This window comes from Neomonachus schauinslandi, chromosome 4, assembly GCF_002201575.2.
Source record: "Neomonachus schauinslandi chromosome 4, ASM220157v2, whole genome shotgun sequence".
Taxonomy (NCBI): Eukaryota; Metazoa; Chordata; class Mammalia; order Carnivora; family Phocidae; genus Neomonachus; species Neomonachus schauinslandi.
In genome coordinates, this window is record NC_058406.1 from 75,794,150 (window position 1) to 75,816,283 (window position 22,134).

The following is a 22,134-nucleotide window of genomic DNA, read 5'->3' on the forward strand; positions in this document are numbered from 1 at the left end:
CAGTAATTTACTAAAATATTTTAGTCACATGATTATTTATATTCACAGGGATTCTGCAAATATATGAATTCAGAATAAACACTTCAGCAGTAGACTATTCTATTCTGCTAACTGCAATTAAGCACTTACTTTTTTCTTCCTCTCACTGACTTCCAATATAACATTCTATCTCATAAATGGGGGTAATCCTTCAATAGATAACATTTCAATTATTTAACTGATATTATTTGGTAAAAAGAGGGCTCAGCAGCCAAGGCATGTGAAACATTAAGAATTAAAACCCTTCGGGGCCCCTGGGTGGCTCAGTCCGTTAAGCATCTGCCTTCGGCTCAGGTAATGATCCCAGGGTCCTGGGATCAAGCTCCGCATCGGGTCCCTGCTTGGCGGGGAGCCTGCTTCTCCCTCTCCCACTCCTCCTGCTTGTGTTCCTGGTCTCTCTCTCTCTCTCTCTCTGTCAAATAAATAAATAAAATCTTTAAAAAGAAAAAAAAAAAGAATTAAAACCCTTCAGTGGTCACCCACTGCTGTCAAAGATAAAAACCAAAACCCTGCCCATGACTGCTGGATGTTGACTACTTAGTCTGACCTCATCCTCTGCATGCTCCAGCCACACCTGCCTCAATTCTGTCCCACAAAAGGGCCAAGCCCTTGCTTCCAGAAGCAGTACTCCCAACTGTGCTGGAACTCAATGACCTTCCATAGTCTCCCTAACACAGCCGCTTACCAATATCTTCAGGTCTCAACTCTGTGTATAAGCACTACTTCTTTAAGGAAGCCTCCTATTCCCTCAGAAGAAGTTAAACTTGGACATGGAATGTAATGCAAGTCAACTCTGCAGGTAAATGTTTATGTGATGATTTCATTCCAGGTATGGCTTTCCTACATCTGTTCACTCTAGAAAGAAGGATCTCAGTCTAGCTGGTAGTAGTAATAGTCTACATACTTGGCATACAGTAGGCATCCAATGAAGGTACCAGAATGGGTAGCAAGTATAAAACACGACTATGTACATTCTAGTTAAAAGTATGGAAGAACGGTGAATTATCAAAATATTTCTCAATAATAAATGATAAACCAACAAATAAGAGCTGTGTATAAGAAAGAACCTATTCCTCAGGCAGCTTCAAAGGAACAGGAGGGACAGGAGTTCTGATATCTACGTGTTTTACAAGCTCAGACAAGTCACTCCGTTCTGGGCTTTAATTTCTTCATCTCTAATATGAAGAGATAAAACAAGAAAATCTTTTATTCTATATCTTACTTATTAGTTGTCCTTATATGGACTAACAACTAATTCTGAATCCCTCCTATAAAATGAGACTTCAAATACACTTGTGGAAATTTGAAATACATGATCATGCAATGGCTAGTACAAATGACTTCACAAAACTGGAAGGTATTATCCGAGAAAAACATTCAATTTGACAACATAAGTGTAAATAAGATACTAATACTACAGTAGCTATTTTTAATACATAGCTTATATAAACAAAAAATATTTAAATCATTATTTTCTGAGCACTGTAGGCACACACAAAACTTGAATTTTGTCAGATCTGCCCATTTTATCAGAACTGCCTATTTTGGGGGCACCTGGGTGGCTCAGTCGGTTAAGCGTCTGCCTTCGGCTCAGGTCATGATCCCAGGGTCCTGGGATTGAGCCCACGTGAGGCACCCTGCTCAGCGGGGAGCCTCCTTCTCCTTCTCCCTCTGCCTCTCCCTCTGCTTGTGCTCTCTCTCCTCTCAAATAAATAAATAAATACTCTTAAAAAAAAAAAAACCCTGCCATTTTCCTCAAACTCCATGAACTCTACTCATTCCCCTCACCTCATTCTAAAAACCATTCTGATTAATCCCACCCACTGTGAACACAGTCTCCTTGACATTTTGTGTATAATTTGTTCCATGTTATCTTCTACTCAGAGCCGACCCAGAATGTTAGAAATGGAGAATATTCACTCCAGCCCTCTAATTTTACAGATTAGCAAACCAGGAATTAGAAAGGCTTGGTGACTGGCCCACCGTTACACAGCTAGTTAGTAGCACAGCCAAGACTTGTCCACATTCTGCTTTGTAATTATTCTGTGGTTGTTCGTGTTTTTATTCCACATTCCCCTTCTTATTTAGAGGCTAACACGCTGCTTTCCTCTTCCGACCCCACAAAATATCTCAGCTACCACCTACTGAGCACCTACTGTGTTTTTCACAATTTCTCATTTCATCCTCTCAACAACCCAACAAGACAGATATCCTTTACTCTATAGTGCGAAAAGTGAGGCTCCCAGACGCTCAACCACCCCTGGGCCACCAGCTGGTTAAGTCCTGGCACCAGCTTCTGAGCCCAGGTCTGTCTGATTCTCTTAACACTACAAACGGGAGCTTCTCCTCTATGGATGCCAACCAGGCCCTGCACAGACGGTCACCTTCTAGCTAGTGGGCAGCCTGATTCAATCCGACCTGAGGTAACTTATTTTGTTTTGAAACCAGAGAGGCGAGGCTCAATTAGTTTTATTTTACTTCATTCATTCACTCAATAAACATGTATTAGCACCTACCACGTGCCAGGCACTTGTTCAGGAAGCTGGGGACACGGCAGTGAACTAAACATGATACTGTTTTCATGGAGTTTACCTTCTCATGGGGGAGAAAGACAACAACTTTGTAATGTGTCAAGTGATGGAAGTCATATGAAAGAAAAATAAAGCAGTTTAAGGAGAAAGAGTGTTGAGAGGACGGATGTTATTTTAGATAGGATGGTCATGGAAGGTGTGATGTTGTGATTTATAATGGAGAAATATATATTTGGTCTTCATCCCTATTTCCGGCACAAAGTTCCTAAAATCCCTGGAATTTCCTAAGTGATGACAGGAATAAAGGTGTCTTTTGTTGTGTTAATGAGGTGACCTCCAGACCCTACCTCAGAATAGGGCTACTTACCAGGAGAACCAACCAGGTCATTAGAGGGTTGGACCTTTCAGTTCTTTTTCAGAGAGGAGCTAGAGGTTGACTCAATTGCCAATGGCCAAAGATTTTTATCAACCATGCCTATGAACACAACCTCTGTAAAAAAACCTAAAGGATGGGGTTTGGAGAGCTGCCATGTTGGTAAATACATAGAGACTGGGGAGAGTGGCTTGCCCAGACAGCGTGGAAGCTCTATGCCCTTTTCCCATACCTTGCCCTATGCATCTCTTCCATCTGGCTGTTCCTGAGTTATATTCTTTTTTTTTTTTTTAAGATTTTATTTATTTGACAAAGAGAGAAGCAGTGAGAGAGGGAACACAAGCAGGGGGAGTGGGAGAAGGAGAAGCAGGCCTCCCGCGGAGAAGGGAGACCGATGCAGGGCTCGATCCCAGGACCCTGGGACCATGACCTGAGCCGAAGGCAGACGCTTAATGACTGAGCCACCGAGGCGCCCCGCTGAGTTATATTCTTTTATAAGAAACCAGTAATCTAGTAAGTAAAATATTTTTCTGAGTTCTGTGAGCCGTTCTAGCAAATTAATCAAACCCGAAGAGGGGGTGGTGGGAACCTCCAATCTGTAGCCTGCGCTTGTGACCCCTCAAGTGAGAGGGCAGTCTTATGCAACTAAGCTCTTAACCTGTAGAATCTAAGGTTATCTCTCCAGGTAGATGGTAAATAGTGTCAGAATTGGCGGTGTTAGGGAAGACCCCCCCCCCCCCCACACACACACACAGTGGAATTGGTTACCAGTTAGAGGGCCTGTCAGATGAGGTAGCATTTCAGCACAGGGGTGTGAGATAGAGCTAAGAAAGAAACGCATCCCAGACAGTGGGGATAGCAAGTGTAAAGACCCTGCAGGGAGTACACACTTGGTGTGTTTGCAGAGCAGACTACATACAGCACAGTATAGCGGTATGTGTGGGGACCACCCCCGGCCTACCTGGGTTCCTGCCCTGCCTCTTCCTACCAGTGTAGCTGTGGGCAGCTTACTAAATACCTCCAAGTCTCAGCTATAAAGTAGAAATAATGATTCTATTTCCCTAATGGGGTTGTTATTAGAATTAAGTAAATTAATAACACACAAAGCACTTAATACCTAGTATGTTCTTAGGTTTCAGGAAATGGTGGCTATGAATTTTAACTAGGTCATTGATAACATCTCCGTTCAAGACAATTTATTTTCAATTTGATAGTTTTGAATCCAAGGGTTAAATTACGCTGTTAGCTTTGTACATGGCCAATAACTTCCTCCTAAACCTTCGACTTCCTTAGCTGGGCTTCCTGTCCTGATGAGGAAGACTCTGTGGGAACCACACTGATGTTATCACAAAACGAGCAGGAGGCAAATCACTCTAAGATCCCTGTTACACCATTAGAGATTATACTCTTCATTCAATATAACCCCTACCCCCAAGAATCAGATGCTTCTTCAGAACTGTAATTTATTGTCCCTTGGATTTAAGTCATTGGTTTCATAAAACAGATCTCACCAGTCTTGACTCCTCACTAGCATCACTGACAGAAGCAGGTGGTAATTTCAACTGCAATCCTGTCTTGAGAAGGGTTAAAACTTCTCTTCAAAATTAGGACATATTTTAATTAAAAAAAAAAAAAAAAAAAAAAAAAAACAACCTTTCTCCATTGTCCTTTTGGCCTAAACTTAACGTTTCTTTTCAAAGAAATTAGAACATCAAAGCAAAATTCAAGAGTCATCTGGCCTGGCAGTCTCCAGACTGTTCCTTAGAGCACAGCCCTGAAGCAACTCAGGAAGGTACAGTGAGTGGCCCTGTGGATGGGCCCAGAGCCAAGGGAAGATGTCGGGGCCGCAGGGAAATTCTGCTCCTCTGCCCTATACCCTCTCCCCCTGCTCTTTTCTTTAATGCTATGTTTACTTTTCATCTGTGCAACCCAATGGGTTAAAGGGCAAATCACAGGCAGAGAGAAACCACAGCAAGCCCAAGCCTGTGACAGGTTAACTGGGAATCTTCCCAAACCACTTGTAAGGCTGGGGAGAGCCCACGGTTGCTGTTTTCAGTCAATTAAAAAGAGGTCAATGTTCTAGTATGACAGGTCTTGAATGAGGCTTTTTAAACATCAGATTCTCATCCTTTTAGACAGACCTGATGGTTTTCCCTTTGTAATGTCATAAGTATACATTTTACTGGAGCTATAAGAAATCCACAAGATCTTCTCATTCATTTATTCATCTAATAAATACTTATCAAGGGCCTGCTCCATAATAGCACTGCTCCAGGTACAGGGATTCAGTAGGGAACAAAACATAAAAATCCCTGCTCTCACGGAGCTTACCTTCTAGTTAAAGGAGACAAATTATAAACAAAATATATAACTGTATATGAGAGAGATAAATGCTAAGAAAACAAAACAGAGAAGAAGGAAAGGAAATATTTGGGGTCTTTGGTTTGGTTTGTTTCTTTGTTTGGGGTAAGGACCTACAGGAAGTGAACTCTGAAGATATGTAAGAGAAAAACATTCCAAGCAAAGGAAACAGCACGTGCAAAGGTCCTGAGACAGCATGTTTGGAATGCTCAGGAAAGAGCCAGCAGGCCAGGCCACTGGAGCACAGAGAGTGAACCAGAGAGCACAGGAATGAGGTCGAAAGAGGTAATCACCAAGGGAGTCATGGCTGGCTGTGTGCAGCTTTACAAATCATTGTAAGGATTCTGGCTTTTACACTGAGAAAGATAGGAACATTAGAGTGTTTTAAGCAGAGCAATGACAGGATCTGACTTAGGCTTTGTCACGGTCATTCTGGCTATTGGGTGGAGTATACTGCAGAGAAATAAAGTAAGAAGAACTACTCCCCAGCTGTGTGATCTTGGGCAGGCCACCTAACCTCCTGGTACCTGGCTGTTCTCATCTTTAGAGGGACTTAAGGAGGATTATTTCTAACCACCACTCTAACCACTAAACTATGATTCTGAGTTTATGTCCTTTGCATTTTCTATACAGTTACAGTTTATATCCACTGGAAGCCTCATCTCTCCCCAAACCTTTCAGTGAAGTAGACCTGAGTTGAGGAATTCAATTTGACAATATACATTATAGGCCAAGCCCATGCCACACTTTCAGGATACAGAGATGATGAGACTCAATCCTACTCTAGGAAAGTCCACAATCTCGCAGAGAAAGAAAGTGAGTTCTCAGGAGGTAGCAGAAGTCCTGTAAGAGAAACTAAGGGAAGAAGCAACTAACCCACCTGCCAGGTCTGTGTAGCTTCTCCACAGACACTGACAACAGAGAGAGAGAGAGAGCCTGGATGAGTAAGCAAGAGACCACCAGAGAAGGGAAGCGGGGGATGCTAAAGGAGAGAGAAGTACAAAAGCAACAGAGCATGAGAGCACGAGACATGCTCTGGAAACCATAAGGACTCTAGTATGAGCATAGTGAGGTTCAGGGAGAAGTGGAAAGAGAAACGGCTTGAAAAAGCAGGCTGAAGCTACACTGTTAATAACTGGACATCTCGTGCCAAGGATAATGGAACAGCAGTGACTTTTAAAATACAAGAAATGGGGCGCCTGGGTGGCTCAGTCGGTTAAGCGACTGCCTTCGGCTCAGGTCATGATCCTGGAGTCCCGGGATCGAGTCCCGCATCGGGCTCCCTGCTCGGCGGGGAGTCTGCTTCTCCCTCTGACCCTCCTCCCTCTCATGCTCGCTGTCTTTCATTCTCTCTCTCTCAAATAAATAAATAAAATCTTTAAAAAAAAATACAAGAAATGAAAACACAGATCTGTGTTTTAGAAGGTACCAACCAAAATGGATGAATAATGGGAGAGAGAGATGTTGAAGCCAGGAAAACTAACTGGAGGACCTGTGCAGTAATGCACGGGAGACGATGATTTGGAAATGGAGAAAAAAAGGTCAGCTGAGATCTGCTAAAAAGGTAAGCCACATGTCACTGGTGTTATTCAGGTCAGGGAAGTAAGCAGAAGGAAGTTTAGTGTGCCTGAGGCTCCTCGCTTGCTAACTGGTGCCATTTACTGACGGAGGAAATGAAGGATTGCGACTGGGGACCACAGAGAAAGAGCATGTTGGGTTTGGGACTTGGTTTTAACAGAAAGACCTACAGAACAACCAGGTAGCTGCTAGAAATAAGGGTATGAAATATAAAACTGGAAGTTACTGGCAGAGACATGGCCATTGAGGCATGGAAATATGAACGACTAAATGTAAACTGAGAAGAGAAGGGAAAGGGAAAATATAGAACATCAGAGAATGCCAGCACGTAGTGATCAAGCACTGGAAAAGAAACCTGAAGAGAGATGGGGAAGGAAAGGGGAAAACCTGAAGTAGCTCCAGGGAAATTAAGATGATTAAACACAGGGAAAAGACAAGAGTTAAGCAGCAAAGGCCCCCGAGAGAGGACAATGGAGATAGATGCTGACTGAAAGCAAGCACGAATTTTGCACTTTGCACCTTTTCTAGCACCTTAATATGTCTTAGTATGGTGGGTGTGGGAGCCTGCCTGCAGCAGGCTGAAGAGTTTAACAGGAGGTGAGAAGAAATGAGCCAAGAGCCAAACACCACTAGCCCCAACAGATGACCTTGTTACCAAAGATTCTGTACCATGAAGAAAGTTTTATTCAATACTCTGTGGAGGTGTAAGGTGTGAGAAACAGGAACTAAGATCTGCTGGGGGTGATCTTCTGGCAGCGGAAAGGAGATTTCTTAGTTAACACCTGGCTCTCACAGGACCACTAATCCTGAAACTAGCCACAGGCATTCAGAAAGCCTAGGTGCTTCTGACAAGTGATGAGGACACGAGATGCACCCACACATCCAACTTCCAGTTAGGCTTCTCACACCAGCATCCCTAGCCTTTCTTCACCAGCAGAGTAATGCTCAGCAGCAGGGACCACATTTCCATCTGAGTAAGGTAAAAAGTGTAACAAAAACCCCACAGCACCGACTACCTGGTATGATGCTGGGAGTCCATAACCAGACACCTTTGGGACTGGAAAAGGCTTTACCAAAAACACCAGCCAGTGTCAGCAGAATCTGCCTGACTACTCTTCTCTTTGCTCTCTGAGAAACAAAAAGGAGCTGAGGGAGGAGTTTTTAATCCCAGATTTATTCTTAATTTCCAATACAAAACACTTGAGAAAAATTTGAAAGCCAACCAGAAAGACTAACAGATTTTTTTTAAATGTGCATCTACAGTCCTTTCTCCTTTACCCTCTACAAAAAAGCAACCCAACCCCCAAATGATCATTTTCCTTGGCTTGATTTCCCTATTTTTGTGATATATAATTGGAAACAGACTGCTTGTTCCTGGCTTCAGAGAACAGGATCTTTGGGGTTACAGGAGTTGCCAACTAGAGAACCTCGGCCTTAGCAAAGTTTCTTTTGCAAACCTTTTACCTATATACCTACTTAAAATATATCTTAATTCCAAAGAAAACACTTAAATCCCTCGTTATTATACAAAAGTGCATTTTGTCCTAATGAATCAGATGCTACCCTCCCTTTTCTACATGGTTAAGCTAAATAGAATCCTGCTTTGTGTTCAGTTATCTCCCGTTTGAACATCACCAAAAGCCCTACACCCAGCAAGGTATCTAAATGGAATGCTTTCTGGAACTATTTTGAAGAATTTAGTAGGACAAGTTCTACAGGAAACCGTATTAGCCCACACACTAAATGAAATTAAAATCTTGAATATCTTAGAAAGCAACAACTCTAATAATGAAATAAAGGACGCCACAAACTGAAAAAGGCATAAATACAAAAAAAAAAAAAGTGAAATGTGAAGTGTATCAAGTAGGTCTTCCTTCCCCTGGCCAAAAACATGATGCATCCAATGGTTGTGCAACAATTGTAATGGATGAATATGATGAATACAAAAGAAAAAGATAGGTGTGTCTTCACAAAGTTGGTTGTTATCCTAAGTAATTTTTTCATGATTCAGAAGGTATATGATGAATACATGACAGGTAACAATCTCTATAAAGACAGAAGAATAAGAAAACTAAGGAATGTCTGCTCAGAAAGGCTTTGACAAAAAGAGACAGACCAGTAATAGTAAAGATGCCCATTTAGAAGATCAGAAACTTCTCCCACACATATAGGGAAGACCTTACAATGTAATAATGCAAAATGTATGTAATGAGTCAATGGTGCTTTCCCTCAAAGTTGAAGTTAATTTGCCAGCCAACTATACGAAGTCTAATATAACAAAATGAGACATTTATTCTTTATGGACACTCAGAAGAGAGTTTTGTGTTTGAGTATGTTTTGTTCTAAAGGAAAAATAAAAAAGAGGTAACTCATAACAACACAGGCAGTGCCACACAAAAGACCCAGGGCTTTGAGATTGGAATCTAAATATTTTACTTAAAATAACCTTCCAATTATATATATACATATATATAATTATATATGTATACATATATATAAATGTATATATATATGCCACCTTCTGCTCCAGCAATCATCATACAGTTAATTGCGAAATGAAATTTGCAAACAGGCACCAGTGTATTTTTGCATCCAATGACCAATTTCATACTGGCAAAACACATAAATCACTAAAAATGCTAACAGAATTATACTCTCAAAAGGGAATCTTTTCACACACCAAACTGAAATTAAGCATTCATCAAGTTTCCGTTAATAAAATAGTAAATAAGAATTTAAAAAAAGAAATCCAAAGTTCTGCTCAACCGTCCACCTGGTCCATTTGGTGTTCTTACCCATTAGTGGTGGTTAGTCATCAGACCTATAAAACCGCAGACCTTCTTCCAGGGGAATCCAATCAACAGGAAAGCCCAGGGACTAGTATTATAAAGACTGTTTTCTAAAGATCATTTTTTCAAGGACTAATCAACTTAAATGTGTTTTTACAAATGTTCCATCTGCAATTTCACACAAAATCCTGACCTTCAGCATGTACCAGGGAAACGAATTATGTACTTGGAAGGACAAACAAGCAGATGCTTCTTCCTCTGCAAACAGCGCCCCATTCTGACCCCCTTTCCCCTGGAGTGCAGTGTCCAAGAGATAGGGAGAGTATATGCTTCTGTATTACCATCCTTTTTCATAAAGTAAAGATAGCGATAACATTTTAGATTTAATTATAAATTATTGCTGTGGCAACAATTTAACATTAAATCCTAAAAATGAACTTTGCCACACTCTATTCTAATTCAGAGTCCTCTTGCCAGACTTGAAAAAAGTTTCAGGACAAACGTCAGTATTAATCTTTTTTTTTCCTATGATTACCTTAAGCAGGAGATATCAGGATGGCCTAAGGGCATGACTCTAGGGCTCTTATTTCAGACTTTCAGTAGTAACAATTTTAAAAGGTACCATGCCTTGTAAGTATACCCTTAGTTATCCTCTTATTAAGTCTTGAAGTTTGACCTAGAAAACTAAAGAATAAAAAATGCATAAGGTCCAAATCAGAGTGGTCTCTTCAGACACTAAATATTGCACACATCTTAGTTGAGAGATAAAAATCACTACTCTCCTTCTGAAAGAAGGAAAAATGCTCGGAAATCTGTGCTAAATTTTAAGCAAGGACTTTGCAAACAGAGAAAATAAAGCTCAATGTCACTTAACAAACAAATGTTCTATTTCAAAAGATACTAAAACAAGAAATCTAGAAATGGACAGAGCCCAGGAAATGAACCTAGATCATTTTTTATAAAGTCCTTCCAAGCTGTGTTGATTTATTTCAGCTTGACTAGAAACCAAACAAATTAGTTTGTGTTTTATAAAAAAGAGACAATGCTACCATTCCAAGTGTTAACTCTGAAGATGTGAAACCAGAGAAATTACTGCCATGGATCTTGGTGCAGGAATTTTCTTTCAAAGCCACAAAATCTCTTACTGAAATTGTTCAAGGCTCACTGTTATTTGTGGAAGGCTAGCTTTTCATATCACCTAGATTCGCTCTTTTACATTCCAAACTGTCCATATTTCTAGAGGTGATACAAGATTACTTACAAGTTACAAAGTCCCCTAGAAACATTTACTTACTTGAGTTATGCAAATTTCAAAAGGTAGTTAATATTAAGTTTCAAAATTTCAAAAGTTAAAAATCACAAGGAAAATGCTCCAATGTACAAAACAAAAGTGATAAAAATCATTTTCAAATAGCTGTTAAGAGCAAAAAAAGAAAAGGGGGAAGATTAATTCCTTTAAGTCTTAAAAAGAATAGGACAATACCTTCTTTTAAGCAAACCAATTCTGTCAATCTATAAAGGCTTTCCAAGACAAAGCCTTAGGAAGCCTTAAGGCATCTTGGCCCCCTGCTATCAGAGGCTGGAAAGAGGACAGCTAATTTGCCAAACTCCAAGACCAGGAACCAGAAGTCTATTAGGGGTAGGGGGCTGAAAAATGTTTGCTGAAGAGTATGAACTATATCAGAGCATGGAAGACTAAGTTAAATCCTAAATAAGATGCTACCCTGAAGTAACTTTTGCAATGCTGAGATTGAGAAAGAAGGGACTAAATTTGAAAGTTATTTTTTAAAAGGATCCACATGACCCTAGCTTGCTAAATGAAATAAAGTCAAAACTACCTGACACACAAGAAACAAGAAAGGAAACTAGCCTACAAAACTGCAGGCAAAGACTGAAAACCTTTTTTAAAACTCAGTTTCAGGGGCGCCTGGGTGGCTCAGTCGTTGAGTGACTGCCTTCGGGCTCAGGTCATGATCCGGATCTAGCCCCGCATCGAGCCCCGCATCGAGCCCCGCATGGGGCTCCCTGCTCAGCGGGAAGCCTGCTTCTCCCTCTCCCACTCCCCCTGCTTGTGTTCCCTCTCTCGCTGTGTCTCTCTCCATGAAATAAAATAAAATCTTTCAAATAAATAAATAAATAAAACTCAGTTTCAGAGGCACCTGGGTGGCTCAGTCGGTTAAGCGTCTGCCTTCCACTCAGGTCATGATCCCAGGGTCCGGGGACTGAGTCCTGCATTGTGCTCCCTGCTCAATGGGGAGCCTGCTTCTCCCTCTCCCTCTGCTTGCCTCTCCCCCTGCTTGTGTGCGCACGTGTTTTCTCTGTCAAATAAATAAATAAAATCTTTAGAAATAAATAAATGAAACTCAGTTTCACTGTTTTTCCAAGTATGTTAATTCTTAAACAATGCTTGTATTATATTTACAAGAATGAGTGTCTATAGACACTTCACACTTCTACTAGACAAGTATGATACTTCTGAACTATTACTATTTACTAAAATATAAGCCTCTGAAGAATGCCTAGAATTGCTGTTACTCAGGATAACAATCCCTCATTGTCTTGCACTTGGAAGATGTTGATGAGGAATGATAATGACAGAATTATAAGTACACCATCCTCCCTGAGAACAAATTCACTACATCCCATTTTCTACAAAAGACAAATGAGGATCATTACAAAAAGATTCACAATGGATCTCTTTAGACTACCAGTTCTCCTGGGAGAACTTGAAATATTATTCAAAGTGCACAAAATTACCTTACACACACTTAGGGAAAACAAACGGAGAAAATGACATGTGAGTGTATTTAATACCTGTCCAGCCACCAGAGTTCTTGACATATGTCCAACATATAGGGCTGGTCCTCAAGGTCATTCTTATTGTAATCAGTTGAAATTAAACCCAGTTTTCCACTGTAAACTCAGAAAGCAATTTGGTGATTTTGCTAGATAAAGCCACAACGTTTTCCGTTTCTGAAATGTATGTTTGACACCCTAAAAACTGGTTTAAGTGCCTGATAGACATCAATGGTGTGCTATACTCCCCCTATTGGCTGATACTCAAAATAACAATGGATTCCCCAGGGGTTGCCTTTGAAGTGCTGGGGTTCAAAAGTAAGTTGGTGATTTTTATATTTAAAAACATGAGCTGGATCAACAGTTGTTAAGCAAAGCTGCCATATAATGGTCCGATTCCATCAAAACAGGAAAAATTAAAGTTGACAAATGACAAAGACAAACTGAAGGGCTGAAAATATGCTGAAGCCTTGAAACACTAAACAATGCAGAATTAAAGCCAAAAGCAGAGAACACCAAGAAACAGAGCAACATCCTTTAACTGACACAATGGCATGAAATCAATTTCATTTTAATCGCCCTTAAGGGGGTAAGAATTATTTCCCTGCCTCCTGTGCCAACCCCAAGCTGTTTCCTAAGGAAGCCAAGTAACTCTGACGATGTGTAGAGAATAAAAGAAATTAAGAATAAAGATTCATATTAATACCAATCAGGGTTCTGTTTTTCATTACTTGGATCCAGTTTCAGAGCTGTAATGCAGCACCCCAATAAGTACATCACCTAAATTAATTACAGATACCTTATTCCTGTTTCAAGGGATATGTCCAACTAAAATGGGAAGCTGAACAACAGCAGAAGACCCTGGGCTCACTGCACACAAATCTGACTGCGCCTCCTGCACTCGGTGACTAAGCTAGCTCTGAAGCCAGAACAGAAGGTTATGTTGCTAGAGCAAGTAACTAACCTCTATAGTTTCATCTGTGAAATGGGGCTAATAGTGTTTTAACCACAGAGTGGGTGTGAGGTTTAAGTGGTCCGCAAGGCATATAGGAGAGTGACACAGTTTGGGCTCAGTAAACGTTAGCTATTATTACTCAAGAAAAATAGCTGATTTCACAGTGAAATAACCGTTGGCAGCCTTAAAGTACCATTTCAGGAAAATTAAAAGGTCTTGACATGTGCTTCGTTACTTATAGACTTCTTTCCACCCAAACCGCTCACTTTTCTTCTAAGGGAGATGTTCAGAAAACGCATGGTTCCCCATCTCAGGCTGTCACTCTACCATCCTTTACCCTCTTTGCTCTTTTCCCATCACCTCTGGGCTCAGGACAAGCTGCTCTAACACTCGTGTAGCGCTTGCTCGGTGCCAGGCACTGTTCTAGTTACTTCACATATATTAAATCATTCAATCTTCACAGTGACTTTATGAGACCCATTATTATTCCCATTTCACAGCTAAGGAAATGAGCGATTTTCTTCTCTCAGCTCTTTTAGTACACACTAAATCCATTAAGTTCCACGGTGCCAAGGTAATTCACGCTTGACAACGCCGGCTCCCTACCCTACGTGATTCTGGAAAGTGGGCAAATGCCCTAATAATAACAAGTCTGCAAGCAGATTCTTCTAGCAACAGCCCAAGAGTTCCAGTTTGCTCTAATCAAATGAACATGCTAAGAGAAGCCTTCAAACTGACCTGGGTAATGGGCTAATCTGTTAACGGGGAGCGCTCTCTGCGGGGCTCCGGGCGGCAGCGATCCGCGCCGCCAGCACAACACCCGGAGGGCGCCCGCTGCCGGGAGCGCAGCTCCCGTCGGTGCGCGAGTCGCAGGGCGCAGCCTCCGCAACGGCAAATGAGTGCAAACCCACAACAAACCTTTCCCACCGACGCTGTCACGCGCCCAGATGGAAGTGGCCCGCGCGCCCCGCGGGGGTCGGAAGAAACCGCGGAGAGGAAGAGCGAGGACAGGCGTGGAGGAGGAGGCGTCTTCCCCAGGACAGCGCATCGCCCCGAGCGCTGCCCACCCGACCCAGGACGGCCGCTCCCCACGCACCGCGGGCCACGGGTCCTGGCTCCTCCGAGCGTAAACACTGCTGGACCAACACGGCCCTCCCAAGCCCGGGGGTCCGGGCGGCCGGTGCGACCCCGGCCACGAACAGGCACGGAGCCTCGCGCAGCGCCCACAGGCACCGCGCAGCGCCCACAGGCACCGCGCAGCCTGCAGAGCCCGCGGCCGGAACGGGCGCAGGGCTAGTGGCGCGGCCAGGGGCGTCCCGGCGCGGACTGTAGCGCCGCGGGGCCGGGCCCGCACGTACCTCGGAGGCGGTGTGTCAAGCGGAGATCCACCCGCCGCAAGTTGGAGGAAAGTTTCCCCGCCCAGCGGTCGGCGGCCGCGAGCTCCGGCAGCTGCTGCGCCGCGGCACAACTACGCCATCCGGACCCGCCGGGACTTTCACCTCCTGCAGGGAGCTCCAGGAATCGACCAGGGAAAGTGGCCGGGCACGAGAGCCGCCGATTTCCCTCTCTCACTCACTGGGAAGAGGAAAGCGCCGCTCGGCGTCCCCGAAACCCTCGATTACCCCCATCGGGCCGACGCAGCGCACTCGCTCTCCCTCACACACACACGCGGGCGGGGACGGGCAGGGCGCCACAGCAATCAGCGCGCGGGGGGAAGGGCACTCCGCCGCCGCCGCCCCACCGAGGGCTCCGCGCGGCGGAGAAACTCCTCCTCCCGCCGCCCGCCTCCTCTCTCCTCCCCCTTTTCCTCCCCTGCTGATGGATGAGTCCCGAGCGCTGCTGGAGCCAGCGTTTCCCTTCGGGCTGAGGAGGGAGGGAGAGAAGGAGCACGGAGAACCGCGGGGCTGCTGCGCGCCCGAGGTGGGGCGGCGAGTGGGTGTCTCAGTCCTGGGGGCGGTGGGGACGCGGACGCCAGCTGCACGGATCCGCTCCCTCAAACTGCGTCCTTCAAACTTTCCAGGTCTCTGGAGGCGTTGGGTTTTTATTTGGTTTACCTCAGTCTTGATAATAAAAATTCTAAATCCTCCAGTAAACTGATCACACCCTCTTGCCCACTCCTTAGCAAAGCCCCCCCCACACACACACCTGTACACATTCATCCTGTCCCTGTTTGTCTTTCCCACCCCTAATCCTGCTTGTTATCTCAAGATGCACTCTGATGGTGGGCGTCAGTGGGGTCTTGCCTCCTTCTCTCACAGCGGAGAACGCCTTCCCCAGCCCTTCTCCCTGCTCGCTAAATAAATTAATACAAATAAAGGAGCTAGGTCAGCTTTACCGGCGTTACCCTAACTTCGGCGCGATGGAAACGAGGGTGCAACTTCTGCGTACCTACCTGTGCCTGTGAACTGCCCATTGGACGAGTGACGAATGCAGTAAGCAGAACGCCACTTTGATACTCGTGCTTACACCTCGTTTTTCTATTAAACGACATCCTTAAGTCACAGGACACTGTTTTACCAACGGGCTGGTGAAATGATCATGTGCTGAGAGATTTCTGAGACTGGACTTCGAGTTGGACAAACAACTTAAACTCTCCGAGGCTGTTTTCTCCTCTGTAGAGCGAGGAACTTGGCCTAGGAGACCTCTCCCAGCTTTAAAGTCCTAGGCCCTTAATATACTGGAATGGAATAGAGAGGTTTCTTATACTATTGCTTATATTATTAGTTGGAAAGTTACTCCATTTCCCCACTTTGAGAAAAGAAGTATTTCTTACCCTCTTTCCCTTGTACCTATACAGAGGGAATCCAGGAGATACTTTCATAAAGGTCAAATCATCTTTGATTACCTGGCTTACTTTAAAAACCTCCCCAATGGACCATTCCTTCCTTACCAATATTTATTGAGCACCTACTGCTTGAGAGGGTTGAACTAGGCCTTGGAGATATACATAGCCATGATACCCTGAAGGCAAAGCAGTCTAGGTGAAGTTAGCCTCAGCTTTGATATAGTCTCTCTAGACTTAAGGCCTTAGATTTCTCTCTTTTTTTTTTTTTAAAGATTTTATTTATTTATTTGAGAGAGAGAGAGAATGAGAGAGAGCACATGAGAGGGGGGAGGGTCAGAGGGAGAAGCAGACTCCCCACTGAGCAGGGAGCCCGATGCGGGACTCGATCCCGGGACTCCAGGATCATGACCTGAGCCGAAGGCAGTCGCTTAACCAACTGAGCCACCCAGGCGCCCCGGCCTTAGATTTCTCATAGACTCAAATTACATAGTATTCATGCCTCACACGGTCAAATTTTAGTTTCAAGCGCAGACATGAACACTTGAATTGGGTGTGAATATCTAATCCTACATTTAAACGTATCAATCATGTTATGACTTTCTAATTTCTTTTTTTTTCAAGTTTTTTTTTTTTAAAGTAAACTCTACCCTAACTCTACACAACTTTGAGATCTCATGCTCTACTGACTGAGCCAGCCAAGCATCCCAAGGCTTTCTAATTTCTAAATAAAATGGCATGGTAGAAGAAGAGAGAGAGAAAAACCAAGTCCTAAGTAATTTAATTCTTAGGAGTGTCTTGCCTTTGAAGAGTGAAATGACTGTTCACAATGGAGCCAGATTCTCAATAATGTAACTATCAACATCTGTTGAACAATTACTCTGTGCCAAGCAGAGTCCAAAACATTCTATACATGTGAATATATTTACTCCTCACAGCTTTATAAGGCTATATGCAAACTGAGGCCCATGTACAAACCTATATATATGCTAAGGCCTTATAACTTGTCACAATAGCATAGCTAGTAAGTGGGAGGTCCAGGATTCAAACCCACATCCATATAGTTCTGAGCCCAAGTCTTCAACCAGCAGAGCATACTGCTCCCGAAAGCTTTACATATTGGCAAAATGAAAAGTTTGAGGGATTTGGGGCTGGTTGGGTTCTGGTGTGTGTGTGTGTGTTTTGTTTTTTGGGTTTGTTTGGTTTTATTTTGGGGGGCAAAACATCTTTAAAATTCAGGGTTATTTAATTAGTTCAGCAGTTTAAATAGATGACATGAAAAAACACAAGAAATTATATAGGTAGTTACAAAACTGACAATGTCTAGAGGTATTTTCTCTTCAAATCTTTACAGTAATAATGTGATATTATTTTCATAAATTCAGAAACCAGAAACATTGAGCAGAGCTTTAAAATAAACTTACATTTTTGGTTCCCCAGCAAAGTTCTAAAAAAATGATTCCCCTACCTTTTATTAAGGGCAATATTAACTGATTTGGGAGGAATGAATCCTCTCCTTTCATTGGTTATGAATCAGGACTGCTTCCAAGTTACAGTATTTGTCACCATAATATACAAGATTCCTTTGGTCCAAGGTGGTGTCTTGCTCATTTTTTCTGAAATTTTTCAGAAAGAATTATAAGCAGAGGGCTGAAATAAAGAGGTGTACTTTATCTATCACACTTGGGGAAAAATGTGATAGCCAGAGTCTCAGTAATTTACTGAGGCTGTGTTTCTCACAAGGAACCTCCCCTCCTACAGGTGCAGAACTGTTCATTTTACGAGGACTCATATTTAGTGACCTATCTCCAGATACTGTTGATTAGCAGACAACTGAACAAATTCATACTAACCTGTTTATTATGTTCCTTATAGAAGCAAACACCTCAAATTTCTGAAAAACTGTATCATTAGAAAATCATTTGGTTTTTCTTTTTTAACAGGTCCTCATATAGTACTTCGCACATGCTTTGCACTTGACAAAGTCTAACTCACTAAATCCTTATAATAGCTCTAGTATCCTCATTTCACAGATTAGAAAACATGAAAAGAGAACTCAAGTAACTTGTCCAAAGTCACAACCAGCAAGTGGCAGAGCCAGGTCCCCTGGCCCCACAGTCTGCTCTGAACGTCCACTTTGGGCTGCAACAGGTCAAAGACAGCCTCCTTCCATGCATAGAGAGAGTCTTATTTCTTTAGGCTCAATTCTTTAAAAGTTTCAAAAGATAAAAACAAAAGTTTGTGTAGGAGAAATATTACCCACTACTACCACATAAAAATAGATTACTTTCACCCAGTAAAGGGGAGAAGGGACCCTAACTTTAAAGGTTGTCTGAAACAGCCAACATCTTGGAGGCAATTGCATAACTATTCTTAAGAATGTGTGACAGAACATGAACCAAATGTTCCATAGTGTTGTGACAGGATACTGGTCTACGAACTACAATATGTGCTCCTATTTTCTCCTTGGTTGACCTATTACTACAGACAGATTTACTATTTTATTTCTAAAAATCGCCTATAAAGATTCCAATTCATACCTACAGGTGTTTTCTATAGCAACATAATCTAAAGCCACATTTTCTATATCTATAGCCAAGATTAGAATTTGGTTTTCGCTGATGAAATTTGTGGCTGGCCGATTTCAAATTAATGAGGAAAACGTACTGTCAGATGAACCTGCATGCAGAGCAGAGCCCAAAACAGACACCTGATTCAGGCCTGAGGGATGCCTCAGAGAATTTAGATATAAAAATCCAAAGCAAATTCCCTTAGAGTAACCACAGAGTTCCTGCAAACTTATCATTTCCTGTGCTGGTGCAGGAACCTCCAATGGAGGCTTCCACAATGCACCTTCGATTTCCCCCTCGGTAGGGCTTCTGACAAAGCAGGACACCTCACACCATTTCAAAGTAACAGCAACGCCCCCCCCCCCCAAGATCCCTGTGGTCTTAGCTCCGTAGGGGATGTGGCAGACTGCCTGCTCCCCCTGTCTCAGGGAGCAGGGATTTCAGAGGGAAGACTTCACCCTGGCCCCCACCTCCATGGCTGCCCTGTGGAGAACTTTTGTTTTGGCCTGGAGAAGGGAAAAAAAAAAAAAATTACAAACCAGGACATGTTATTTTATGTGGGAAACCAAAAAAAGACAAGGAGCAGCCAGGACATATATTAGTATCTGTGAATATTACAAATTTCATCACCTTCATTTTGACAAATACAAGAAACTACTAAAAATACCCAAATTTTTTTAAATACCCAAATTTTAAAATTATTATTGCTATTGTTATTGACCTTCTGTTATTACTGTTGTTATTATTGAGCACTTTGTGGAAGGCCTTGATTTAAGTTTGGCCTTATAAAATTCATTTCCAAACATATTTTGAAAATGGATATTTCCATATATTCATTACAAAATTACTTGTTATACATTTCTTTAGGTCACTCACTATTCTTTTAATATGTAATCTAAGCAGGAGAGTTTCTCAACTGGGTTCTGCAGACACATTCTTTTGATTTCAGTAATGAGTTCAATAAGAAGTTTGTTTTCATTTTGTATTTTTGTTTTAATGATAATGACTTTAGTTTTCTTAAGTCAGTGTTTTTCAAAGTGGGAAACTTATTCCCAGAGGTACCTGCGAATTTTTTCTTTAAAGAGAGTCTTTACATTGTTAACATTTGAGAAATGTGTTATAAAATATTTAATTAAAACTTCCTTTAAAGTTTCCCCAGTTTACTCTTACAATTTATGCTGCTTTCTGGAAGACATTAGTTTCTTTCATGTTCCAAAATCCAACCAATATTCACTGAAATTTGCTAAGCCATATTAAGTGGTAAAAGATATAGAGGTGACAGGAAATATAATAAAAAGATAACTAAGGAACAAAAAAATATTACATGTTAACTATCAAATGTGACTGTAAGTGCTAGGAAAATTGAGATGATCAGAGCAAGGTAAGAAGTTAGCTGAGGATTCAGCAGATGCAGACAATTGAAAGACCATTCTGAACAATGACAAAGGAATGCAAAGCCTATAAAACAGGAGTGCCTGAGAGATTGGTCCTAAGAAAGATGCTAGAATAAGAATGGATTATTCACTTTCCTGTAAGAGACTATAAGGGCCTCACAGTCCTGTTTCCATCAGTCCGCATGAGAAATCCAAGGCTTCTTGGCCGCCTGAGTGGCTCAGTTTATTGAGCAACCATCTCTTGGTTTTGGCTCAGGTCATGATCTTGGGGTCCTGGGATCAGGCCCCACGTCGGGCTCATGTCAGCCCCATGGTGCCTCTGCCCTCAGCGGGAAGTCTGCTGGAGATTCTACCTCCTTTCCCTCTATTACTCCCCACCCAACTCATACTCTCTCTCTCTAAAATAAATAAATAAATCTTTAAAAAGAAAGAAGAAAGAAAGAAAGAAAGAAAGAAAGAAAGAAAGAAAGAAAGAAAGAAAGAAAGAAAGAAAGAAAGAAAGAAAGAAAGAAAGAAAGAAAGAGAAAGAAAGAAATCCAAGGCTTCTAAGTCATTGTTTATCACCTGGATTCTTAACATCATATGGCTCTCAACATCCCCTAACTTAATTCAATCTTTCTCCCTTTCTCAACTTCCAGTTTGCCATCTGAGATTTATGACAAATTAACAGTAAAATCCCTTGTATATTCTGCCTCTGGAAAACTCTGGGCCCTCAGTTCTTTGACTTTTTCCTTTCCAGTGACCAGCTTTTCCACCCTACTGCACTTGCTTATTACTACCATGATAATGTCCAGGTCTTTTCATCAGAAATAACTCCTCCACCTCCCGAATCTCAGTTTCTTTCTTTCTTTCTTTCCTTTTTTTTTAAGTTTTATTTATCTATTTGAGAGAGAGAGAGAACATAAGTAGGGGGAGCGGTGGGGAGGGGGAAGAAGCAGATTCCCCACTGAGCTGAGAGCCCGATGATGCAGGGCTCAGTCCCAGGACTCTGAGATCATGACCCCAGCTGAAGGCAGATGCTTAACCAACTGAGCCATCCAGGCACCCCCCAAATCTCAGTATCAAGCATTCCTCTCTGACCCCCAGTCTTTACTGTTCCAACTCATGCACTCTAGTATCTTGGCTCCAACAATTCTAATGATCCCCACCAGAATCTGTAACCCATTATCCCTACCACTTTTTCACCGTCCACAACCATGAGTGATCTCACTTTAAATTTAAGACCACAGTGCTCAATGGGTTCTTAATGCTGCTCAGCAATCCGACTATGTTTTCCTTATGAGCTCAGTCTCTTATTCTCCAAGAGGTTATTTTATTTCTCCTCCTCTTTCCTCAAATCTTCATAACTTCCACCCTCTACTTGAACTCAATTGATGACTTTGCTTCATATTTTACTAAGAATATTGAAGAATATTGAAGCCTTCAGAAGAAAATATCCTCACCTTCCAACCACCACATCTGCCAATTTATCTGTGTCTATTTGTCTCTGTTCTGATTTCTTTCTTTTTACTCTGCATGAATTGGTCCTCCTCCATCTGCACACTAGGTTCCATTCCTTCAACTACTGAAGGACTTTCATCCTGTAGTAATTCCTTTCACCTGTATCCTCAGATTTCTCTCTCATATCATTCCCATCAACTTATAACTTTCAAACATACTATAATGTTTCTGATTTTAGAAAATCTTACTCAACCCCACATACGCATCTCACCCCCATTTCTCTACTCTTATAGTAAAACTCCTCAAAAGGGGGTATCTATATTTGTTGCCCATGCTTCTTTACCCACCATTTCCTCCTCAACTAGCTCCAATCAGATCCTACTCTGGTCAAGGTCACCCTGTGGCCAGACCAGTGACAAATCCTCACTTTTCATTTTACTTAACCACTCAATAGCTTATGACCCAGGAGCTCACTCTCTCTTCCTTGAGACATTTTATTTGGCTGCAGGGACATGGAGCATTAGTG

At 42.3% G+C, this 22,134-nt stretch overlaps 1 protein-coding gene across 3 annotated transcripts in view; it reads right to left on the reverse strand.

The window, feature by feature from the left end:
* Positions 1–15,072, reverse strand: part of TGFBR3 (transforming growth factor beta receptor 3) — a 198,592-nt gene extending 183,520 nt beyond the window's left edge. For all 3 annotated transcript variants that reach the window (XM_044914557.1, XM_044914556.1, XM_044914558.1), the window contains exon 1: positions 14,781–15,072. The gene's annotated coding sequence lies outside the window, so the exon portion shown is untranslated. The remainder of the gene's footprint in view (positions 1–14,780) is intronic.
* Positions 15,073–22,134: the final 7,062 nt, after the last annotated feature.